Below are 6,760 nucleotides of genomic sequence, written 5' to 3'. Positions count from 1 at the left end.
TCTTTCTCAAGAAGAACCCAAGTCAAATAGGCACAAATTAGTATTTGCAACCACTAATTCAACATGGAAAACACAAATCAGTCCAAATATCAACTACCCATAAACATCTAAGACTTAAATCAAAAGACCCATCAAATACCCACACTAGGGTTGAGCCACAACCCTAGCTAATGAGTCTAGCTACTCATAATAATGGAAGAAAACAAAGAAATAGATGAAGAATAACCCATAAGATTTAATTACAAGCTAATAATTGAAGATTCAATAATAAACCCACTATAAAATTACTCAAAATAGTCAACTACAGCCGTTCACGTGCTCTGCTCTAAGATATATTACAAAAGATGACCTAAAAATGGGAAAATAAAGTATTTATACTAGGCCGAATTTTCTGGACAAAAATACCCATGCGAAGGTAGTGTGGTCCGCACAAAATGCACCGCGGAACGCAATGAGGCTTTTGGCTTCAAGTCTTTGCTCTTTGAACTTGGCCATCGCGGGCAGCATAAAATGCGCCGCGGCCGCGGTGGCTTCAACTGCGGTCCGCACAAAAAGGACCGCGGACCGCATTGGCATTGATCTCAGAATTCCCAACTCTCTGAACCCCATCTTTACGGACCGCACAATCTCGATTGCGGCCGCAGTGAGGCTACTGCGGTCCGCACAAAATGCTTTGCGGCCGTATTGCTTGAGTTTCCAAAATATGCACCTCTCTGAATCTCCTCACTACAGACCGCACCAAATGGATTGCGGCCGCAGTGGATCTGTTGCACTATGCTTGGACTTGTTCTTGGTACTTGTGCATGTTTCACTCCTTTTTGAGCTGATTTTGACTAATTGTCACCTTTTTGACCAAACCTTGCAAACAAGTACAACATGTAAGCCTTTGGGACTATTTTGTACACATTTTTAATCAAAACTCAAGTAAGAAGGAATGTAAAATGAAAATAATCCCTAGTTATCAGGGGGGAAGGACTGATCAAGCTTGTGTGTCGGGCTAGTAAGGCCCCATTTTCGAGTATCGATGAATATTGGGATCGAGGCTGGCTAGGCTATTTTTTCCGAGTGAGGACCTCAGACTTGATCCAGTTGAGCACATGCCAATCCTTGAAAAGTGGAATACAAAACGTAAGTGAAATTTCGTTTTCAAAATTTTATTTTACTCTTTTTTTTCCTTCCTTCTTCTCGGTGCTTGGTAGCAGTGTAGCCGTCGCTCGGGTCTCGAATACAGTCCCTCAACTCAAGGAGTGGGTCGAGGGCATCGTGTTACAAATACCATATTCTGAGCGCGCATGGCGCGAACTTTTGAAGGGTCGGTGGGAGGCCCATTCACATGGTGAGATTCCTTTCCCGAGTGAGCAATACTTGGGTTTCTTTTGTGTCACTAAGTCTTTACTTGTTGCATTTCCTTTTGTTGGTTTATCCAGGGACGTCACACTGAGGCCTCTATCCGGTGATGAAGACTGCCTGCCGAGTCCCCTGCTCCGAGATAGGGTGATGAGAAGAAAAAAAATAGGGCTCCAAGCTCAGAAAAGAAGAAAACAAAAAGAAGGTGGTGCACAAGACCAAAGAAAATACTAGCGCTTGAGCCCCACCCTCGGATTCACTCAGACCGACAGGACGAATCCGAAGAAGAAGAAGAAGAAGCCTCTGAACTGGTGGCCCGTGTGCGGTTGCAGTTCGAGGGACAAGGGGCCTCCGAACCATAGAGAGGTGAGGCCGATCTGCCTCGAGCCAGGGAAGCCAACGAGGAAGCCGTAGTCGAGGCCTCTCGGGATGTAGGCAATGCCTTGAAGGATTTACTCGGTGTGATAGACATCACCTAGTCTCCTTCGTTCACTGAGTCCATGATCAACGGGGGGTCCAAAGAGTAGAAGACCCCATCCGCAGCTTTTTAGATGACGTGGATTCTGCCACCACGGAGGACGTCACCAGATTGGCTGACTTGGTGATGCCGAGGAAGACTCCATCTTCAGGAATAAGCGGGCCTTTCTCAAGTCCGATACTGATCAACCGGTTCCCAGTTCCGAGCGTGGATCATGACCGGAGGCGATCGATCATCATCTCTATTCTGGAAGATGCCCGAGTCCCCTCTGCCCCCATAGGGGTGGCCAGTTACCTTCAGTGTTTGGTGATCGAGAAAGACCAATCCAAGACGAACAAGGTGGAAGCGCCCTGCACATTCAACGAAGCTCAATAGGCGTTAAATCGGGTAATTTCAGATACCTCTTGACGACTTCTAATTTGTATTTAGATTAATTTGTAGATGATCATATCTTCTTTTTTTGTGTTTATAGGCCTCAATGCTTCATCATGAGACTTTTCTCTGATATCGAGAAAAGCTAGACCAGTATAAGGCCGAAATTCGAGGGCTCACTGAGAAGAGAGATGCTTACAAACTTCTCAGTGAGCAACATAAAGGGGAGGGTAAGAGCCTCCGAGTTGAGCTAGAGGTGGCCCGGAAAGAGCATGCCGACCTGGTGGAAAAAGGTAAAAGTCTTTGAGGTTAGTGACGATGAGCTAGACTCGGTGACTAACGCTCCAAACCCGTAGGTCCAATAGAAACTTGATTGGACCGACCAACTTCGTGCAGAAATGGACGTGGTAAAGGTCGAGGCCGAAGAATGGAAAATCAAAATGGACCGCTTGGCTTCAGAAAAAGAGATTGCCCGGGCGGAATTGGCTTCAGCTGAGGTTCAACTTCGGGCAGCAAAGTAAAAGGCTGTGGTGCAGGGCAAAAAGATTGAGGAGCTCCAGTCTCAGTTAAGTTCGGCCATCTTTGATCGAGAAAATATGGCCAAGGATCTTGAAACGGCCAAGTCGGTGGCCGAGGTGGTTAAATTCGATGTCGACGAGATGGTGGCCCAATATAGGGCCGATACCAAGGCGGCCCAGGATCTAGCAAAGGATATCATCGAGCACGCAAAGCGGCAATCCCAAAAGGAGGCCCTCGAGGAAATTCGTGCTCGAGGTTTCGACTTGTCGGCCAAAATTGAGAGTGCCAAGGGGCTCGAAGTCAAAGCCAAGAAGTTGGCTAATCCTGAGGATGATAAAGACTTCAAGGATTTGTGCGGATCCGAGGGTGGAGGATACCCCGAAGATCTTGGTGATGAGGCGGCCCCCAACGAAAACTAGGCCACTTAGGCGCTTCACAGATGTTTTTGTTTTTCTGCTTTTTGTATTACCTTCTTTTTTATTTCTTTATTTCTTTTTTTTGTTGAGGCGTTTGGCCTTTGTAAAAATTTGTATCGAGGCCGTTTGGCCTTTGTAAAAAAAATCTTTTGTTATGTAAATAAGGCTTTTTTCTTTCAACAATTTCTGAGTTTTCCCTTTGCTTCATTATTTATATTTACAAAGATTGAAATGCCTTAACATAAAATAGTTAGGTTATGTTCAGAGGTTCGAACAAGCCTTGCCTTCAACATTATTTTGTTTAAGGAATCGTAGGGGTTCAGTGTGACCGGAAATTTCCCCCCAAAGTACTTATAATTTTTTAGGTTATAGTTTGTCGAGGGTAGCCTTCAGAACCGATTAAGAAATTTTAAGGCCTTGTTGTTTTTGTTACGGGTCTCGGACGTCTCCGAGCCATTTTAATATGGTCGTAGACTTTTAGTTTGGGTGTTACTTAGCGGGCCCGTTATTCTAAGTTATTCGGGCTTGCCTAAGATAACAGTTCCCGAGCAGGGATGGCCGTAGCCTTTAAAGTTCGGGCGTTACCTAATAGGTCTTGTGCCCCAGGCTTTGATAACTCGGACCGTCCAAGTTTGTCTTTGGACAAAAGTCCCTTAGTGAGAGTGATCGTTTTCACTCGGATTAAGGCGGCCCTTGATCTCGATACCTTTAAGGGATCAGATGTAGAAAATTCCTTAAGAAATGAAAAAAGAAAAATTTTAAGGGACAAATATCTATCTGCAAGGTAGGGACTTCTTTTATTTCTTGTATGTAATAGTTACAAATGTGTACAAGCTTTGTGCCAGGGATCGAGCAGTCTATTGGGGCACGGTTCATTTGACCATTTGGCCTTTACAATAAATCCTATCGATCGAGCCGAGACCGTTCAATCATAGAGTCTCTGTCCTTGCTAAAGTTGTTATCCGAGGGTAATGCCCCTAGTGTCCAAGGTTGATCATAGAGAAGCCTAGGATACTGTTGATGTGATCTTTGACACCAATTCATGGTTGGCCTTCGATTCTAAGTTAGCACGATCCACTGCTGCCTCGTTAAAAATCTTGTCGGAAAGCCCATTTGGGACAAAACCGGTTCAAGGAAAAAGGAGTGTAATGCGTGCTTTCAGATCTAAAAAATGTACAGTTCCTTATTGGTTACCTTCAAGTGTTAGTTCAAAAATAAGTAAAAGGAATGAATGGGGTCATACTTAGCAGTATTATCGCTTCAAGTGAATTACGTTCTAGTTATTCGGTAGCCGTTCACCGTTCATTGCTCCAAGTTTGTACGATCCTTTTTCGGTGATCTCGGTAATTTGATATGACCCTTCCCAGTTCGGCCCCAGCTTCCCCTCATTCGGAGTCTGGGTGCTTAGTGTGACCCTTATTAACACTTTTTTTGGGCGGCCAACCGGACAAGGGCATCTTCGTGCCTTTCATCTAATAGTTCCATGCTCGTACTCATGGCCTCGTCATTTGATTCTTTGGTTGTGTATCATAACCAGAGACTTGGTTCTCCGACTTCGACCGATATTAGATCTTAGCTGCCATAAACCAGCAACAACAAGGTGGCCCCGATACTGGACTTCGAGGTCGTACAGTACATCCATAAGACTTTGGGTAAGATTTACCTCCATTTTTTCTTTGGCGTCGGTTAACCTCTTTTTGAGGTTTTGGATATGGTCTTACTGGTCGATTCTGCTTGTCCGTTCCCACTAGGGTGATAGGGTATTGATAGGGTTCTTTTGATCTTGTGGTCTTCGAGAAATTTGCTTACTTTGTTGCTGATGAATTGTTTCCCGTTGTCGCATACGATCTCGGCTGGCATTCCGAACCAGCATATGATGTGGTACCAAATGAAGATGATGACCTTTTTCTCCCTGACCTTCTTGTATGCCTGGGCTTCCACCCACTTAGAAAAAAGTCAGTCATAAGTAATATAAATTGAGCCTTACCGGGTGCCCTTGAAAGGGGGCCAACGATGTCTATTCCCTACTTCATGAATGGCCATGGTGACAAAACTGAATGTAGCAGCTCCCTGGGTTGATGTATCATCGGGTCATGTCTTTGACATATCGATCCAATAGTAGCCGGCTCTAATTATTTTTTGAGCCGATGATTAGGCGCCTGAATGATTTTCGCATGTGCCCTCATGAACTTCCCTTAGAACGTATTCGATATCTCTTGGTCCTAGACATATTTCTAGTGAACCATCAGACGTTCTTCTAAACAGGGTTTCGTCTTCAGACAAGCTAAACCGAGCTGCCTTCATACGCAGGGCCTTTGATTCTTTTGGATCCGAGGGCAGTTTTCCGGTCTTCAGAGATTCTATATATTTGTTTCTCCAGTCCTACGTCAAGCTTGTGGAATTTATCTCGGAGTGGCCCTCTTCCACTACCGATCTCATAAGTTGTACGACTGCCCCCGAGTTGAGCTCATCGTCCTCGACCGACGACCCTAAGTTAGCAAGGGCATCAACCTCACTATTTTGATCCCTAGGTACGTGTTGCGAAGTCCACTCTTTGAACCGATGTAATGTTACCTGCAACTTATCCAGGTACCTTTGCATCCGTTCTTCTCTGACCTTGAATGTCTTATTAACTTGGTTCACTACGAGGAGAGAACCGCGCTTAGCTTCGATCACCTCCGCCCCTAACCTTTTGGCTAGTTCGAGACCTGCAATCATGGCCTCATATTTGGCATCATTGTTTATCAATTTCACAGTCCTAATAGATTGTCTAACTATATTGCATATTGGTGGCTTCATACAAAGCCAAGTCCAGACCCTTTTGTATTTAAGGCGTTGTCCGTAAAGAGGGTCCAGATTCCCGAAGACATCCCCGAGTTTACCAACAACTCTCTTTCAACCTTTGGTATTAGAGCCGGTGTAAAGTCGGCCACGAAGTCCGCCAAAATTTGAGATTTAATGGAGGTTCAGGTTAATATTCAATATCGTACCCGCTAATCTCCACGGCCCATTTGGCCAATCGTCCCGAGGGCTCGGATTTATGCATTATATTTCTCAATGGGTAAGTAGTCACAACACATATAGGATGATATTGAAAATATGGTTTCAACTTCCTAGAGGCGCTTAGCAAAGTGAGCTCCAATTTTTCTAAGTTAGGGTATCTAGTATCGGCCTCGCCTAGAGTCTGACTAACATAGTAAATTGGAAATTGCGTATCTTGTTCTTCCCGGACCAGGACCCTACTTACCACTATCCCCGATACTGCCAAGTATAGGTATAGTCGTTCGTCTACCTTCAGCGTGTGAAGCAACGGTGGGCTCCATAGATACTGCTTGAGTTCCTCCAAGGCCTGTTGGCACTTTGAGGTCCATAAAAAGTTGTTCTTCTTCTTCAGTAGTGAGAGAATCAGTGGCTCTTATCGGAGGACCTCGAGATGAATCGCCCCAGGGCGGCTATGCGTTCGGTTAACCTTTGCACGACCTTCATGTTGTCCATAACTGTGATATCCTTGATGGCTTTGATTTTTTCAAGGTTGATCTCAATTCTCCGGTTGGATACTATGAATCCGAGGAATTTTCCTGATCTGACTCCAAACGCACATTTCTCCGGGTTCAGCTTCTATTTCTTC

Source organism: Nicotiana tabacum, chromosome 1 (assembly GCF_000715075.1).
Source record: "Nicotiana tabacum cultivar K326 chromosome 1, ASM71507v2, whole genome shotgun sequence".
Taxonomy (NCBI): domain Eukaryota; kingdom Viridiplantae; phylum Streptophyta; class Magnoliopsida; order Solanales; family Solanaceae; genus Nicotiana; species Nicotiana tabacum.
Note: the sequence above shows the minus strand (reverse complement) of the source record.